Source organism: Mesocricetus auratus, unplaced genomic scaffold (genome assembly GCF_017639785.1).
Source record: "Mesocricetus auratus isolate SY011 unplaced genomic scaffold, BCM_Maur_2.0 Super-Scaffold_100691, whole genome shotgun sequence".
In the NCBI taxonomy this organism is placed as follows: Eukaryota; Metazoa; Chordata; class Mammalia; order Rodentia; family Cricetidae; genus Mesocricetus; species Mesocricetus auratus.
Genome location: NW_024429267.1, coordinates 1,244,630 through 1,263,628, shown reverse-complemented (window position 1 = coordinate 1,263,628; position 18,999 = coordinate 1,244,630). Strand labels below are relative to the sequence as shown.

At 48.3% G+C, this 18,999-nt stretch overlaps 1 long non-coding RNA gene across 1 annotated transcript; it reads right to left on the bottom strand.

Annotated features, from left to right (window-relative positions):
* Positions 1-4,375: 4,375 nt before the first annotated feature.
* LOC121137489 lies at positions 4,376-11,852 on the bottom strand. Its single transcript, XR_005874725.1, has 3 exons — positions 11,688-11,852; positions 9,788-9,863; positions 4,376-4,552 (listed from the first exon to the last, which is right to left on the bottom strand). It is a non-coding gene; the product is annotated as an uncharacterized LOC121137489 (long non-coding RNA).
* Positions 11,853-18,999: the final 7,147 nt, after the last annotated feature.

Below are 18,999 nucleotides of genomic sequence, written 5' to 3'. Positions count from 1 at the left end.
GCTGCCTGGATTGCAGCAGCTCTTTCTGGAGCTGATGGGACTTCGGGACAAGGCACTCAGGGAGTGGAGAAGCCTACCTTGGTAGAAGTGCACTAAACCAAACTTAGACCCCAACCTCTCCACATGGCTCTTTGTTTCATCTTTCTGTATGCCTCGGAGGCGTCTGAAGAAGGAAAGAGATCCCATTCAGAACAAGGAGGAAGAGGGACAGGCAGAAGAAAGAGGATAGTGTAGGCCAGGGTGATGTAGTAAGACCCATTGATATGGTAATAGCCAGCACTGCTTCTGGGGGTGGGGGGGCAGGTGTGAGCACAGATTAAAGCCAGTCTGCCCTGAGATGCCTCCAACACTAGTTAAACGCTCCCTGCAGAGGCAACTGCCTCCATCTTGGATGCATGAGTCTCAGTCCAGTCTCTGCCTTTTCTCACCGGAACAGATGTGAACACACAAACTTGGGGCATGCTTGTAGGTTCCTTGGCCCTGCCACACCTGATTCTACCCTGACTCCAGGATGGGGCTTCACTATAGTCTGGCTTCTGTCTCAGTTGCAATCTCTTCCCACAAGCTTCAGTCTTCTCTCAGGCTCCTTTGCTTCTCTCTCCATGTCTGCCCGTCTTGCCAGCATAGTGGGGACCATAAGGTGACACCCTTCCGTATTTTCTTTTTCCCTGGGAGATAGGGTGGAGTTGGAAAGGTGAGAAAGGAGTTTGCCTGAGAGAGGGAAGAGGGAATGCAGGGCGATGGAGGTTTTCCTGGGGCCTCCCTCCCACTCGGGCTCAGTCTCCTACCCAGATTCAGCTTCTGTCCAGAGTCCTCATGGCCTTACCACCCGGATTCATGAGTACCTCCACACACATCCTCTCTGCCCTTCTTACTTCTCATGCCAGCTTCCCATTCCCCAAGGGATCCACACCTCCTCAGGGACCCACTTGCTCCATCGGACCCTTGTCTGCTGTCCCCTGCTTCCCTTCTTGCTTCTGGCCACCAGCATTTCAAGTCACTCTGGTCTTCCTGCATCAATCCCTTTCTTGGCCTTTTAAAGCTTTCAGCCCTTGTCCTGGTCTTACCTTCCCTCAGAGCCAAGTCTTTTACCTGAGGGAATCTACAAGTGAAGTATCATCTACATGAATCCGCTTTGGATGAGCCAATGACTGACAGAATGAATGAGAGAGACTCTGACAATACTGTAGTTGGGGGAAGGCTTTGGAGTCAGTCAGATGTGGTCCAGTCAAGGCCTTGACACTGTCCACCTTCATGGCCTGGATGGCCACTCCCCAGGCATATCCTCAGGAGCCTCATCTATGCCCAGGACCAAGAGACGCCATGTTTTCCCTTCCTGAGGCTAGTGTTGACTCAGGCAGGACCTGTCGCACCTGGTGCCCTCACTCTATAGGAATTATAGCACTCTATGTGCTAAAGAATTGCTTGCTCTGTGAGCCAGGCACCTGGTCAGTGTGCTGCCACCATCAGCTCGGACACTGCTGCTCAGCTTCAGAGAGAGTCCCATCAGGAAGGGCTGCAGGCATCCTGGCTGCTTGTGTGTGATGGGAAGAGGATCTTGGGGAGGAATTAGCCACATAGGGTTGCCCTGTGGAAGATTGCCTTAACTAGTGTGGGAAGATCCACCCTGAAATTGGCAGGGTCCTTGGATTTGGGCCCAAGACTCTATGAGTATAGAAAGCATGGTACTGAACATTCATGCATCCATTCATGCAGTCCCATTTCTCTGTTTTTGACTGTGAATGCGATGTGATCAGTTGCCTCAAGCTACTGCCTCCCCACAATAAAGGACTACCCTGGACTATGAGCTAAGACAAAATGTTTCTACCCTACGTTTCTCTTTTCCAGGATATTTTATCACAGCAATAGAAACGAAATTGGGATGCCACTCAGGAGAGAGGCTTGATGTTCTCTACTTTAGTTCACTTCTTTAATGTCCCCAGGTCAGTGGGTCATGAGCACCTGCTGGGACCACAGCTCTGTCAGTCAAAATTAACCAACACCTCAAGGGGCCGAGAACATTATCCTGACTGCCCTGAGACCCTGGCTATTCCATATGCATTTCAGACTACAGTGCCTTATAAATGTGCACAGAGGAGACAGGAGGGCCTCTGAGAGCTGCACCTCTCCAGTCCATACCCCTGTCCTGCCATCACTGATGAGCTATGGAGACAGCTGTGTGGAGTACCTGCTGTCCACTGCCTACTGTCCCTGGGCCTGTGGGTTCCTCTATTGCTTTTCTCTCTGGGATTCCAGTCCTCATTGCTACCCTGCACTCCTCTCCAAGTGCCAGCCAGGCATGGGCACTGTTGGCTTGCCCAGAGCTGTGACCCTGGCAGGCAGGAGGAGGAGGGCGGGCAGAGCTGTCACCCTTCAGCAGGCTAATGTGGAGGTCTTAATGAATATGAATGGCTGCCTCCTCCTCCACAGAGCTGGTCCCATCAGATTCCTTCACACCTCGGCGAGCCCAGAAAGGTTACTCGGAATTAAATGTAAATCACATATTTACTGGTACGAATCAGCTCACAGTATCACTTTCTCACCGCAGAGAATTTAATCATGCCTCAGCCCTGAGGGCTTCTCCTTTCCAGTGGGGTTTCGGGAGGCACCTGAAAGAGAAGGCCATGACCTTCCGACGTGGGGGTGAGGCTCATTATTCCTGAGCCTGGTAAAGGACAGTGGGCTCTGTGAAGACTTGATGTTGGTATACATGGTGCTTTGGTACCCAAGTCACAACTAACAAGTATCGTGTGAGTCAGAGGCGGTAGCAATGGGGTAGGCAGTGGTTCGATTCACAGTTAACACTTGGTATGTGTTGAATAGTCTCAGGAATATCACCATTAAAAGGCTGCTGCCAGTGACCTCTCCTGGTGTCACACATGGTGCTGGAGCCTTGGGGAAAATGATAGAGACCCCTGAAAGTGCCCTGGCTTTGTTACCCTGTACTGAGAGGCGATTGAGCAGGAGGGCCTAGCCTCTGATGCCATGAAACCTGGTTCTGAACTCAGCTTGTCCCTTGCTCCTCTGTGTATGACCAGCAATTCTCCACAGGCACAGGCCCTTACCTATAATACATGGGTGCAGCATGGGGCTTGCTGGTTCTACAGACACCGTTGCGTGTAAAGTCATCCGCTGACACTGAAGTGTTCTATAAATGAGAAAGGAAGACCAGGAACCCTTGTGCCAGGAGACCAGCACAAGGGTTCCTGGGCAAGAAATAAAGGCAGCCAGTCTCCTGGGCCCCTGGGCCCCTTCAGAGGCAATGTCCTCCAGATTCTAAATATTTGAGGTTTACACTAACCATTGAGAAATAATGAGGGCTTTTGTGATGAGAGAGACTCGAAGGCATGTGCAAACTCTAAAGGAATGTGATAGCTAGGAGGCTCTGTATGGGTCACTACCTCAGCTGGTCAGGACGCAGGGGACACCTGCTTCCTCACAACATCACCAGACCATTCCCTCCCTTTCCAGGCTCCAGGATAATAGCTGTATGGTTTTTTTGTTTGTTTTGTTTTGTTTGTTTGTTTGTTTGTTTTTGGTTTTTCGAGACAGGGTTTCTCTGTATTGTCTTGGAGGGTATCCTGGAACTAGCTCTGTAGACCAGGCTGGTCTCGAACTCACAAAGATCCGCCTGCCTCTGCCTCCCGAGTGCTGGGATTAAAGGCGTGCGCCACCAACGCCCGGCAACAGCTGTATGTTTGATGAGACCTTTACAGCTTCCAGAACATCGTGCAAGACAGGAGCGTGTGACTTACTTAGGGAAGCAGCATGGTGGCATGGAGGGCTCCTGGCTGGTCTCTAGGTCTGCATGTGGAAGCCTGAAGGAGGAGATGGCATGCACAGTGGTCCCCAGTCCGACCTCCTCCTCTAGTACATTCTGTACTCAGAGTGTCCTCCCCGGAGCCTGGACTTTCTCTACTGGAGAGTTTCTTAACTGCAGAACCATTTTCCGGAAAACTGAGCCCACATTGTCTGCACAGGAAGCTAGCTAGGTGGTATGTGTGTGTGTGTGTGTGTGTGTGTGTGTGTGTGTGTGTGTGTGTTTAATCAAAAACCCAGCTGTAATTTTTCATGTATCAGGAAGTTGCTTTCTACAGTTTTTAAGGAACACAGCTCCCTTGGGTGTAAATCAAAGGCTTTCTTTTTATAGATGGCCTTGGTGCCAGAAAAGCTCCAGCTTTGTTTACCAACTTCAGTTAGAGAGACGTCTATCAGAATTAGAAGCCATCTGTAAGTAACCCTACACTGTGGGTAGGAAGTTGAGGTTCTAGAGCAAAGATGTCCATCCCAGATATTACTTTAGCTATTTGTTATACAGCTGTATTAGTTGGGGATCTCTAGGGGAACAGAACTGATGGAATGAATATATGTGAGATTTATTAGAATTACTTCCAGGCTGAGGCCAGAGTAGTCCAATAATGGTTGTTTCATGTTGGGAAGGCCAAGAATCCAATGTTCAGTCCATGAGGCTGGATGTCTCAGTAGTTCCAAAGTGGCACTGAAGTCCTGGAGGATCCCTGGAGAGTTTTGGTCTTCAGTCTACGTTGGAGTCCTGAAAAAGTTGGTTTTAACATCAGTGAAGGAATACAGCAGCAACAGGATAGATGGTCTTGCCCGTGAGATGGAGGACAAGCAGATCACACAGTTTCTTTTTTCCACATCCTTTTATGTGGCCCAGTTTTAGATCTTCCTGCTTTAAATAATCTAACTAAGAAAATCCTGCACAGGAGCACTTGGCCACTTGGATTTTAGTTGATCCAAATGCAGTCAAGCTGAAAGCCAAGACATCATGATAACCGGTTGTCCTAAAACTTAGTGATGTAAATGAAACTGGATTGCTACAGTCGCAGATCCTCAGCATCATGGATTCTAATAGAGCCAATGGCAACATCTGTCTCTACCACACTCAGCCTTTAAGATTCATACTTAGATTGAACTGTTGGAAGCTGAAGTCACCCAGAGTATCTTCACCTGTTTGGTGCTTGGGTTGGGATATTTCAGAGTCTATTATGTACAGCTGACCTGTTGATCAGAGCATCCTGCACACATGTCCATACATGTGAGATTTTTTTGCAGTATAGGGGCTGGGATCTTAACAAAGGAGGATGAGAGAGAGAACTCCACAAAGCCAGTGTTTTAAGAGTTGAAGGAAGGGCTCCAAGGTCCTCCTGACCTCACCTTGGAAGACAATGCAGGATTGTTTCTTTTGGTTATAAACTAGTGACTGAAGCCAGTACCCATTCAAGCGGGACAAGTTAGACTCTATCTCTTGGTGGGAAGGGGCAAGGTCACATTGCAGAAAAGCCTATGGGTTGGGTTTTCCTGTCACCACAATCTTGGAAATCACATCCTATTACAAGAACAGTTGTTTTAATTAAGCTACTGAGAAATCAATCATCTAATCAAGGATGTTTATGTCCTTTTATGGCACAAGGCCTTGAGCTAAGAGACAGGATAGCTCCTATTCGAATTTCTCCAAGCTCAGAGCCAGTCTCCATGTCTGGTAAGATGAGATTAGGTTGAGGGTCTTTTTAAAAAGATGTATTTTTATTGTTTCTAATTATGTGTATATGTGGGGTGTTATATGTATTCTAGAGGAATGTTCATTGTCAGGAGACTCAAGGATGCCATGGAATCCAATGATAAATTCCTAAATCCATTTCAGGAATCGGGAGGCTCTACTGGAGGACCAAGTAATTCAAACTACTTCTCCCCAGATGACTTGTCTGTCTCTTGGGGTGTCTCTTTCTGCTATCCAGATTCATTTGCTCATTTAAAGGCTCCCTAATCCTGATGCCCAGCTCATGGCTTCCTCCTAACCCATCAACTTTCTGAGGCCCAATACTCAGTTCCTATGGGCTTGGCCTATCTTCTCCAGTCATTCCTCACAGATCTTGGGTTGCTGGTCATCCTATAACTAAGACACCTTGCACTAGGTGCCTATCTTTTGGCCCAATCACCTGGAGAGCCAGGAGCACAGGGAACTCCATTGGTTGAAATATAATCATAGGCTCTTGTTAGGATCTCCATGGGAGGCACTAATCCTCAACAAGGATTTGTCATGAGCATGTAACAATCAACCCCTTAGTACTCTATGCTTCAGACTGTGGGGAGGAGGGACTTGATGGAATACAGAAAAGTATTCCATCTACAATTTGATATACAGATAGGATTAGTAGTATGTTTGATCCATCCATTCATCCATCCATCCATCCATCCTTCTTCTCATCCATGCACCCATGCATCCATCCATTCACCCATCTATGCATCTATCCATCCATGCATTCATCCATCCAGCAGATGGCTTGGTAGGTAAAGTACTTGCTGCACTTTACGGCATCAAGCTTGGGTGTGAGGACCTGAGTTCAGATCCTCAGCACCCATCTAAAGCTGAGAAGTAGCATACTTATCTGTAATTCTAGCTCTCCTACAGTGATATGGGAGGTAGAGACAGGACAATGCTTGGAAACTCACAAGTCAGTTACACAAGGGTACAGAGTGGAAAATAGCAAAAGACCCTTCATTCAACATGATAGAAGACAAAGACTGATTCCCAAGGGTGCCTCCTGCCTCCATTTATGCACTGGGGCACATGGGTATTCCTCACTCTATTTTTTTTTTAAAGAAGTACTTCTTGGTCTGGGCTGTAATCTTACCATTCAGGAGGCATAAGTGTTGCTGGAATTCAAGGTCACACTGAACTAATTACTTTCCAGGCAGTTTGAGTAACATAGTAAGATACTATAACCCCCCAAAGAAAAAGAAAGATAAAAAGGAAAGGAATGTTTATTGAGCATCTATGAGGTAAACTCACTGTTCTAAACTAAGGAGGCAAGATAGCCCTGGTTTTCACTTCCCTCCTCGTTTCTGTAATTATACATCGAGATACAAGATCCACAACCTGCAAAAGCCCCAGTAGCTTTATCTCTGGTTGGTAACAGAGGCATAAACACACCCAAGCTTGATGCAGTAACCTATACGTAAATTAAGCCACATTGAAATAGCATCTCTCACCAAGCAGATTGTGAAAGATTTAAACACATACTGAGAGTGGTAGTGTGAAAAGAACTGAGCAGACTTGCAGATCACTGATGGAAGTGTGAAATGGTACAGATTCCAAATAGGAACATCCCTTAAAACGGCAAAAGTGCTCCTCCCGGGAAGCTGTGCCTCATGTACTCATTTCGGGTATTCTCTGTAACTTCAAAGATGAAACAACCTGAATACCCTCCCACAGGAGAAAGACCAGGGATGGGAGCTATGAAATCAAGGAGGGATCTCTCAGATGTTGCTATGGGAAGATGGACAAGTAGAATGCAGTGCCAAGTTAAAAACACAAGAGAACCGTAAATGCCAGTTTAAAAAGTGCTGGAGGGAGGCTGGAGATGTGGCTTACCTGTTAAAAGCACTTGCTGCTCTTGGAGAGGACACAAGTTCAGTTCCCAGCACCCACGTGGCAGCTTATAAACAGAGGATCAGGTGCTCCCTTCTGTGCCTAGACAAGGGCAGTACAAGGTCAAACCAATCAACATTCCAGCATGGATCAGGAAAGGAAGGAGTCCGCAGTCAGTGGCTGCCAGTGGAAAGAAAATCAGTTTTCTTTAAGGGTGTGGTGTGGGGGGGGGGGGAGAGAGGGAAAGAGAGAGAGGGAAAGAGAGAGATTAAGCAGAATCTGTTGTATGTAGGAAATTCTCAAAGAATTAAAAAATTAGAATAATTCTAATAAAAATATTAGAATATTTCCACGACCACAACATGAATAAGTCCCTAAATTGTAATACAAAGCTAGAGATGACAGGAGTCAAGAAGCAGAAGCAGGCCCATGAGGAGTGATGGAGACACCTCACTGCAGATCTCCTGCTTTGTCACCTGGATCTTAGATGTTTGCTGTTTGCCTGTCCCACATTCCACTGCAGGGTCAACTGTGTGCCGCTGATTTCAGGGATGTGTGTAGGACCTGAGGACATTTACTCTCTTATCTGCACTGCTGGCATAACCCACCTGGATTGGTACTTTTTCCCTGATGGTCAGACTTGCTTAGCAGGTGAGAGGAGGTATGCAAATAAGGTATGGATGAAAAAATGCCTGTGGAGCATCCTCCTGTACTTAGTCCTGGGGTCTAGGGATAAGTTCTCCCTCCCACCTAAGAAGCATTGTATGGTCTTTGTGTGTATGCATGTATGTATGGTGTGTGTGTGTGTGTGTGTGTGTGTGTGTATACATGCAGGCATGTGTCTTCAGGTGTGTGGACCTGTTGTTGCATGTGCCTGTGGAAACCAAGGATAAATTCCTCAAACAAACTTTTTAGATAAGGTCTCTCACCCAACCTGTAGCGCACTGATTTGGCCAGCAGGCCCCAGGGCTCCTCTTGTCTCTGCCCTCACCACACCCTACCCACACCTCCCACCCCCCACCCGCCCTGCCCCATGCTCCGATTAAAAGAGGGGCACACTGCTGTGCCTAGCTATTTCATGTGAGTACCGGGAGATTTGAACTCACTCTGCCCCTCATGCTTTCGAAGCAAGCGCCTTATCAACTGAACCAGGTCCCCAGCTCCCTGTATAGCCACCTGAGAGACATTGCCATCACACCATCTGTATGAACTTCCTGACACAGCTTTCTCTGTGTCTCCAGCCTCACTCTTATTTCCCTCACTGCTCCTTAGATCTGCCTTGCTTTCTAGGGCACTGGGGTAAGGTGGGACACACCTGGATCTCAGCAGTACTTCATGATCAGACCTCTGCGTCTGCATTCAGAGAGACAGTCACATAGCAAGGCCGGTGTGTAGCTTGCAGACGGCTCTGGTCCCAGCCCAGTCATAGGCCTGGAGATTCTGCCTAGAGCAAGGCAGAGCTGCGGAGGAAGGGCTATCGGGAACGAGGAAGACAGGCCTACCTGGGAAGTGTCTGGGGGCTTGCCAAGAGCAAAGTCTGGCTGGGAACAGAATGGGACAGTGAGTTTTGATGTGGCAGGCACTGGTGAAATCAAGGTCACCACAGAGCAACTGTCTCAGGCTGCTCTCAACAAAAGCATGGGGACATGATTGGCAAGGTGGCTCAGGGGAAAAAGCTGCTTGCCACCAAGCCTGATGACCTCATTTGATCCTCAGGACCACACGGTGGAAAGAGAAAACTGACAAGCTGTCTTCTGACCTCCACATATGTCCACATATGGGATACATGGCATTTGCATGTATCCCACCCCCACTTACACACAACACACGCTAAAGAACTTTGTAAGCACTAGCATATGTAAGGTAAAAGCACTAGGTGTCTCAGAAACTGTCAAAGTTATTCCTTAATTTTTTTTATTGTTTTGTTTCTGGTTTTGACACAGTGTCTCTTACAGCCCAGTCTGACCTTGAACTCTTTAAGTATTCAAGGTTGAACATTCTGATCTTCTTGCCTCTGTTTTCCAAGTCCTGGGGTCACAGGTGTACACTGCTAGGCCCAGTTTGTGGGGTACTGGGGTGGAACTCAGGACTTCCCTCTACCAACAAAACTGTAGCTTCAGCCACTTGCAGTACCAAAGGCCGATGCAGAGGGCACCGAGAGCCTCCCTGTGCCATTTGTTTCTTATTAAGAATTCTTGTGGTGCAATGCACATTAGTAAGAATCACATGGGGGGAAAAAAAAGCCTCTTCCCAGAGGCTCACAGGTACTGTATGTAATAAAGGCCCGTATTGACATGAAACCCAATGACTTGATGTCTCAGTTATTTCTCTGTTGTTGTGACAAAACACCACGACCAGGGCAACTTATCAAAGACAGCATTTAATTAGACTTACAGTTTCAGAGGGCTGGAGTCCATAATGGTGGGGCAAAGGTATGGCTGTACAGACAGCTGAGAATACATATCTTGATCTACAAGCAGAAGGCAGAGAGAGACTGGGAATGGCAAACCTTTGGAACCTCAGATCTCATCCCCAGTGACACACCTAATAAGAAAAAAAGGCCACAACTCCTCAAACAAGGCCACGCCTCCTAATCCTTTCCAAACAGTTCTACCAACTCGGGACCAAGCATTCAAACATATGAGGCTATAGGGTTTATTCTCATTCAAACCCTCACATTTGAACATGTGACCTTTTGATCCCCCCAAATAGCAATCATTTCACCTTGCCACACCCTGTACCCCACAGAGGGCCTTGTGGAGTAGTGTTTGGAATGACACCCAGCTAACTCAATCCCTTTCATTAGCTTGTAGAGGGGAACCACCCATAAACTGGAGAGGTGGCTCTGCTTGTCCAGAGACACAAGCAGGGACTCACAGACATCCCAATTTCCCAGCCAAGGCTTCTTCTTCAACCTGGGAGAGATCTGTACTACACGATTGTTGCCAAGGCTATTAATGAGAATGAGACCTAAATTAGTTTCTGAAAATGGGGTTTTTAACATTGGAAAGTTTTAAACTATGGAAATTGGAAATTTAATTGAGTTTATGTGATAGAAATTAGTGAGGAGGAAAAAAAAGCCCCACATATTCTTGTCCTAGAAATCTGTGGAGCCTCTTGGAGCCTCAGTTTCCCCTTTTTGTAAGATCCAGCTGGTCAATTGCTGAGGAGCCTTTCAAAGATGATTCTATACTTTCAGAGTGTGAAGTGCCAGGGAGGGCTGGAGGCTAGAGGTGGGAGACTCCCACTGTGGCAGAGAGCAGCTGGCCCAGCATACAGCCCTGGTAGACTCCTCGGTTGCCCTGCCTAGGGAGCCCTCTTCCCACAAGAAAAGCACACATACCACATTAGTTTGCAAGGCAGTGCTGATTAGTAATTAAACGGCTTCAAAAAAAAGAAGGCCATTAAAGCTAATGCCATCAAAATCAGAACCTCAGACGCTGCCTCATAATTACGAGTATACCTTGGGAATCGCAGGAGAGGACATTTACATTTTACCATGCACACTGCACAGCCAATAACACCCCCCACACCCATCATCGGGAGACCCACAGCTGAATTCATTTGTTTGCCAACTTACTCTGATCCTAGGAAAGGGGGTCATCCTTCAAGAAAGCAATGAGGAGCCCCAAAAACAGACTTCCCAGGGGAGGGTCTTTGCCCTGGCATTCCTCACTCTGTGGGAACATTATCTAATCGCCTCAGCAAAATCACTGTTCCTGTCTTTAAAATGGGGGCAGAGCCATCTTCTAGGATTGTGCTAAAGCTTCTGAGACTATGCTCGTCCCCCTCCCTCCCTCCCTGCCTCCCTCCCTCCCTCCCTCCCTCCCTGCCTCCCTGCCTGCCTCCCTGCCTCCCTCCCACCCTCCTTCCCTCTTTCCCTTCCTCCCTTCTTCCCCCCCTCCCTTCTTGAGATGGGGTCTCATGCATCCCAAGCTGGCCTGGAATTTACTTGTAGCCAAAGATGACCTTGATTTTCTGATGCTCCAGCTTCTACCTCCCTAGGACTAAGATCACAGGTGAGCCTCGACACGCCTGGTTTATGAAGCATTGGTGATCCTTCGGCATGCTAAACAAGCACTCTAGCACCTGAGCTATGTCTCTAGGCTGCCTTCCCTACTTTCTCCATCTCCACCACCTTTTTTATTTTGAGATAGAATCACCCTATGTAGCCCAGGCTAGCTTCAGTCTCTTCACCTCATGCCTCTACCTCCTGAGTGCTGGGACCACAGCAGTGTGCCACTACTCTCAGCTCAGTCAGTGCATAGTATTTTTCTAAATGTCACACACATACTTTGTGGGGCATTTGAGCAGGCGCCTTGGGCTGGCTGGTCTTGTCCTGGGCACCCACGGAGGCTGGGAAAGATTCACTGACTTTGGAAGATGTATCTGGGCCTAGTCAAGCCAGGACTCAGTAAGGGATAGCCATGACCACTCTGCCTCTGGCTTCTAGTGCCCCTCCAGGCCCCAACTCCAGTTCCACATGAACCTCTTCAGCTTCTAGAATTTTCAGAAAGAAAAAAAAAAAGCACCTGCCCTTGCACACAGCCTCACAGAGACTTGGAACTCTCATCATTTCCCTAGAGACATCTTTGTCCAAGGACTAAGAAACAAAAGTTAGGGAGCCTTTTTAAAATATAAAATATCAGGGCCAGACAGGCCATTTTCAGACAGTCCCTGAGGCCTAGTCAGCTATTAAAGATGGAAATTATATATTCATAACACAGGATATTGCTGCTTGCTTATTTATAACTTGCTCCATTTCAAGAATATTTATTCTAGACAAGGAGGCTTGATAATTTTCATCCAATCTACTCCTCGTAGCTTAGGGCAAAAGACTGGGAACAGCTCAATCGAAGGAGCGGCTGTTAAGGTTGGTAGGGAAAGAACAGCTTGTTCCCCTTCTCTGGGAAGGAAGGCCTGCTGTGTGCTGCTGCCGGCCTGCACCTCCATCAGCATCATCCCTGCCTGGCACACTCCTCTCCCACATAACCAGGAAGGACGACCAGCACGGACTCCAGCCCCTCTGTGATGCGCTCTTCATAGGACTGGGGACACACATACAAACAGGGCTGGAGGTAGACTCCAGCATGCTGTCTCAGGCCAGCACAGATTCGTGGGAGGAAAGGGAGCTATTGTATCCCTCCTCAGGGCCCATTGTCAGGCTCATGATGGACCACATGGTGTTATGAAGTACCATATACGCGCCCTGTGCTGGGGGTTTGTAGGAACCAAGGGAAAAGAGATGGGAACTTAAAGAAAGTATTCCCCCAGGAAGAGAGGCCAGAGAACTTAATGTCACAAGCCGGTTCTGTTGACCAGGACACACCATTCCGCCAGGCTCATCAGCGTTGTTCTCTCACACCAGAGGACAAGAAACAATGGGTTCAAGGCCACCAGCTGGTGAGGGCCAGCTCCAGAATTAGATGGAGGAGCCAGGCTCTTTATGATGGACTCCTAGTCAACCCCCAACAGCTGGGGGTTCTTCTTCCCATTCTCTTTGGCCGTTCAAGCTTCTAGCCTGTCACATCTTGAAGGGACCTGGTGCAGGGACCTAAGTAGGAGAACCAGATTCTTAGGAGCCACGCCAAGATGCTAATAAGAGCTACAGACCAAGATGGCTCCAAGTTCAAAATCAAGGGAACCTCTGATTTCCCACAACAGCAGCCCTGAGCAGACATGCATATGCTACACGTGTGTCACGCACATGCCACAGGCATGCAAGGACTGCCTTGCCTTTTCTGTGCATTCTGGATCACTGAGCACCACCCCTGACCCAGCCTGCTTACTCAATGATCATGAAGCCTTAAGGAGAATCACCGAGGCTGGGAAAGCGTGCGTTGTCTCATTTACTCTGCAAATATTTATGGAGCGCCTATTACATAGCCAGCGCCAGGTAGACAAGCAGGTTACAGCGCCGAAGGGTGAGCCAGACCAACTCAGCTGCTGCACTCCTGGAGGAGGGGAATGGCGGAGGACCTGGACTCAGGAGAAGTCAGAGCCATGAGAAGGGAGCTGCTCAGCTTGGCCAGGGCTAGGGAGTAGAGTCGAGCAGTAAGAGTGGCTCAGGAGGAGGAACTCGCCGGTCGAGGTCGACAGTGAAGGAGATGGCGGGCTGCAGGCAGGAGTGACTGGCCTGGCCTGACCTGGAAGTCTCCCACACAGCATGGGGAGCTGTAATCAAAAGGACAAGAAGCCTGGAATGAAGAAGGGACAGAATCGGGTCCTCCCTCCTTCTTCCTCCCTTCCTTTTTTCCTCCCTTCTTTGTCCTTCCTTCCTTTCCTCCCTCCCCCCTTCTTCCCTCCCCACTCCCTCGCTCCCTTTTCTTCAGCACCAGGGGCCTTACCTATCCTAGACAAGTATCCTACCACTGAGTTATACCCCAAGCCCTTCTTACTACTTTTATTTTGGGACAGTGTCAAAGTTGACTTGACTGGTCTTGAGCTTTCTCTGCAGCCCAGGCAGACCTTGAACTCAGGATCCTTCTGCCTCAAGTTCCTGAGGTAGCTGGGATTACAGGCCTGTTCCACCAGGTCTGACTTTGAGATTGGCTCTTAAAGTCAACCTGACAGTTGACAAGGATGTCACAGGGGAAGCTGGGGATTCCTCATATGGATGATGTGTCTGATTCTTGGGAAGCCCATCACTCTTAGGCAATGCTGCTACTGAAGCCTCCTGGGATTGGGTTTGTCCAAGGCCCAGCACCAAGTGCACCAGAGCCAAGACCTGAGCACTGGTTCTCTATGTGACTTCCAAGCCCAGCCGCAGCCCTCCAGACCCAGAGGCAGTAAGGATACACAACACTACAATCTCCAAGACGCTCAGAAGCAGGCGGCAGAAGACCCTGGAGCTGTCTTCTGTGAGAGCTTTTCTGTCAGGATGGCTACAAAGGGAGTTGCCTCTAAGGCAGAGGTGTTCAGCTGGCCTTGCACCACACCCAAGGACCTGGGGCACTAGCAAATGCGGGTGATTTGCTGCAGTCTCATTGGCTCTGGAGATCTGTACACTGTGAAACCTAAGTCCTCATAAGCAATATTGTGGTGTAGCCAAGCTGTTTGTGGTGGGGGGGGCATGGAGAATCCAAGGGCAATTCTGCCATGCTTGTCTCCCAGGGGATTAGCATGGAGGAGTTTGCGTATCTCTGGGCTCGCAGACCACTTTCTAGCTACTGCTCGCTCACAAGCTCACCAGCCCAGCAGCTCAGCAGGTCAGCAGCTCAGCAGATCACCAGCAGCAGAACACCTTCCAGCTGAGGATAACTAAACTGGAGAAGTCACTTGCTGCCTAATTTTTCTGCCTGGGGTCCAGGAGAAGGGACTGTCTCAAGGCCACACAGTCATAAGGGCCAGAGATGGCTGAGGACATGACAGAGGTGATGCTCCTAGATTTGCTTGTGAGTCTGGAACACTGTGTTGGCAGCAGAGACTGAGTTTGGGGGAGACTTAAGGGAGGGGGCCTGAGACGTTAGTGTGTGAACTTTCAGGGGAGAGGGGGAGGTTGAGGAGAAGGAAGGGGGGAGAGAGGGGGGGAGAAGAGGAGGACACCAGAAGTCACAAGTAGGCCCAGATACACGTGTATGTCCAGGGTTAGACAAACACTCTCATGCACACAGCTAGATAATATAGACACACATATACACTTACACAGAGACATAGATGTATACTTTGACATACACAAAGACAATTTAGCATGCACATGTATACATATACACACATACAGATGATACATATATATGCATGGTATCTTATCGACACACATACACATTGCCTAATACATACAACAGTGACCACACACACAAATGAACACACAGCTCTGTAGGCATCCGTGACCCTAACTTCCCTTTTACATAGCTTCGCATCTCAACCTGAGTGTAGCTTATTGATTCTTCAGTATTGAAAAATTTATTTCTGAATTTTAAACCACAATTCTTGCTCAGGATATCCTAATCCTTAATATCAGATGAATCACAGTGACATGAGACGGCAGGGTGATTTTCCTTTCTATTCATTATGATCAATACATCATTTGTAAAGCCTTTAATAGAGATAAATGAAAACCAGCCTGTACCTCATTATAAAGCGGCCATCCTTGCCCCTTGAAAACCAGCTTTGTCAGTCAGTCTATAGATTCTGCTGGAACAGGAAGTGGCTCCCTTCTAAATCAGTGCTACTGCTGCCTTGTGACTGAGGAGAGCAGTTCTCCCAAGAACCTGCTTAAATGTCCTAGGACTCTTGTTCTTACCCAGTAGAGCTCCTGTTCCAACCAGCATGGTGAATGTAGCCCCTCCCCACAGGGATACACCCAAATCCCCAGAGGCACACATCTCTGTGAATTTGCCCTAGCCACACCAGTGGACAGAGATGAGATGTGCATATGTGTGGGTCCACAGGGACATGTATACTAAGACATGTGCATACTTCTTCCAGTGCGTGCAGACCCTGCCTGTACATATACCCTTAGGCTCCTATAACCCACCTCTCTCTCTCTCTCTCTCTCTCTCTCTCTCTCTCTCTCTCTCTCTCTCTCTCTCTCTCCCCCTCTGTGTGTGTGTGTGTGTGTGTGTGTGTGTGTGTCTGTCTGTCTGTCTGTCTGTCTGTCTACATAAGATGCCAGAGATACAGACTCTAAATTCATTGAGGGATGGGGAGCAATTATTTGGGGCTGTGTATTTTAACTTTGGCTTGTAAGGTCTAAATAAACAATCTACTTTTGTTTTCTGTTTTCCCTCTGCCCCTGTGGCCTCATGCTTTATTTCCTGACAGCCCAGTAGGTAAGGTGTCTGGCACCTGGGATGACATCAGCATGTGACAGAGGGCAGGCACAGAGGCTCCCTTCATTTGTCATGAGAAAGGAGCCACCAGGGACCTAAAAGTCAAAGCAGGTGCTAGAGTTCGTAGATAGACCAGGATTAGAAGTTAAAGCCAAGGGCTGGAGAGCTGGCTTGGCTGAGCCTATACTGCTTTGGCAGAGGACCTGAGTTCAGTTTCCAGCACCCACATCTGACAGCTCACAACTGCCTGTAACTACAGTTCCAGGGACGGATCTGACACCTTCTTTTGGACTTCTAGAGAGCACCTGCATACAAATGTGCACAGACCCAAATACATACACATAATTAAAAACTAAAGAGCAGAGAGAGGGAGGGAGAGAGACAGAGAGACAGAGAGACAGACAGACAGACAGACAGAGAGAGAGAGAGAGAGAGAGAGAGAGAGAGAGAGAGAGAGAGAGAGATCATCAGAAGACTAATTTTGTCTTCTGGGAAGCCCAGTGTGAGCATCTTCAAGGCCAAGAGCTAGCCTGCAGCAGAGGACTCAGCAGTCTCCTGAGACCGACCGCCCCTGGAAAGCAAGCCTTGTGGAACAGAACCGTTAACAGGAAAGCAACCCATGGGAGATGCAAGACAAGGGCTTTGTAGTCCTCTGCCATGAGTCATATGGAGGAACTCAGCTTCTCTCTGACCCTCAAAAGCTGTTCCAGTCAGGCCCACTGGAGACTCACACATGGAAGAAATCTCACCCCTGTCTGGTGGCCTTCTAATGAACACAGCAGCAATAAAAACCCGGAGAAGTCCTGGCCTAACACCAGTCCCTCCCCAGCACAGCTGGCAGCCATTGGTGTCAGGCATGGCTCTGAATCAGAGCTGTGTGACCTTTGCCTGCCAGCTCAACCTGCTTTCCCTTCCTCCCCAGAGAGGCCTGTCACACAGGCCTTCACAAGCCTCCCTGGGGTTTCTCTGAGGGATCTACAGCATGTGACAAGTAAGTCTTTGAAGATGGCCCTTATCTGAGACTCACTGTTCACATCAAAAGGAGATCACATTCTCAAAGATGGGGAAAGTGGGTTATAGTGCCTAGAACACTGGTGTTTACAGAGCTCTTTAGGAAAAGTGTTTATTTTTATGCTCCTACCACCCATGTGAAAAACGCACAGGGCCTTTTAATCTCAGCTCTGTAGAGAAATCAATGAGGCCCTAGAGGAGGGATGTTTTCTTTGCTTCAAAACCACACAACCAGCATATGGAGCTAAACTCAACCCCAGCCTGGGGCTATGCTTTCTTGACCCAGAACATTCCAAAGGAGTACAGACTCCAGAAGTAGCTTTATAAACCCTCTCTGGGTGGCATGAGGAGACTGAGCCCCCTCAGCCAGAGCATGGCCCCGGCCTCTACCCAAGTGTGCTTTGGAATCAACCCAACTGAGTCAAACCACAAGTAAGGATGATGTGAGAAAGTGGAAGGTCCAGGGGAAAGGCAAAGCCAGTAATAGCCCTGCACTGTCACAAGGTGGCTGTTGAGTTGCAAGAGGCTTACATAGATGCGGAAAATAGTCACAGGAAGAAGCTGTGTCATCCCTCAGAGAAATCTTCCTAGGAAGTAGCAATACCCCATTTCCTTAAAATCAAGCTCAGAGAGGCTTCACAGCAGCTAGGTAGACTTGAGCCTCACTGCTTGGAAGTGTTCATGACCCCAGCCTGACCTGGGCAGTCTCTGGGATAAGGCAGAGCTCCATTCTCTTTAGTAAGGGTAATATAGCCACTTCATTATTGGCTTAATATATCCTTTGATGGGTTGGACCTGCTGGGCTGGCCTGGAGTATTAGCAGGGTTAATTGGCCCTTCAAATGAACAACCAGTTTAATCAAGGAGGTAATGCCTTCAGCTATTCAATTATGCCTACCTCTGGACAGGCAGCTTCCCTTTCTGCCCCAGCACCCTGGGATCGGGCTAAGGGAGAGTGAAATTGGCCAGTGTGTGTGCACACTGGAGTGTGTGTGTACAGTGGTTGCTCACAGGAGGTGTCTGTTAAGAGCAAGCTGGGGATTCAGTGGAGACTGTCATGACAGCATCTGACCTTGGCTGTTGGCTGTGTGTTCTCACCTGTCAGCTGTGACCAACTCTGCTCAAGGGGGTTTGCAATACTCATTTGCAAATGGGTGTGTGTTTGATAGAGTGAGGAGGGGGAGACAGGGAAGGACGGAAGTGAGGGGAGCGAGGGAGGGAGGGAGGGAGAGAAACAAAGAATCAGAGACACAGAAAGACTGAAACAGAAACCAAGAGTAAGAAATCTCTGTGGCGCCAAATGAAACTATGTCAAAGTCAGCCCATAAAGACTCATATTCACACACACACACACACACACACACACACACACACACACACACATTCATACAAGCACTTATCCAAATTAACCACTCTTTATTTTACAACCCCCTCATGTTTACTTCTAAGCTTCTCACAGGACTGTATTGAAATCGTCATTTTCCACTTGGTTAGGAGGCTGGAGAGATGGTGGTTAAGAGCCCATACTGTCCATCTTATCTAGGGTTTCTATTGCTGTGAAGAGATACCATGACCAAGGCAACTTATTTTTGGTGGGCTGGCTTATAGTCAGAGGGTCAGTCCATTATTATCTTGGTGGGAAGCAAGGTCACATGCAGGCAGACATGGTGCTGGAGAAGGAGCTGAGAGTTCTACATCTTGATCTGCAGGGAGCAGAAGTAACTGTGTCACTGGGCATAGCCTGAGTATAGAAGTGATGGGGGCTGGGGAAAATGTCCTTCTATATGCGGGGAATATATGTTTCTCTTATTGGTTGATGAATAAA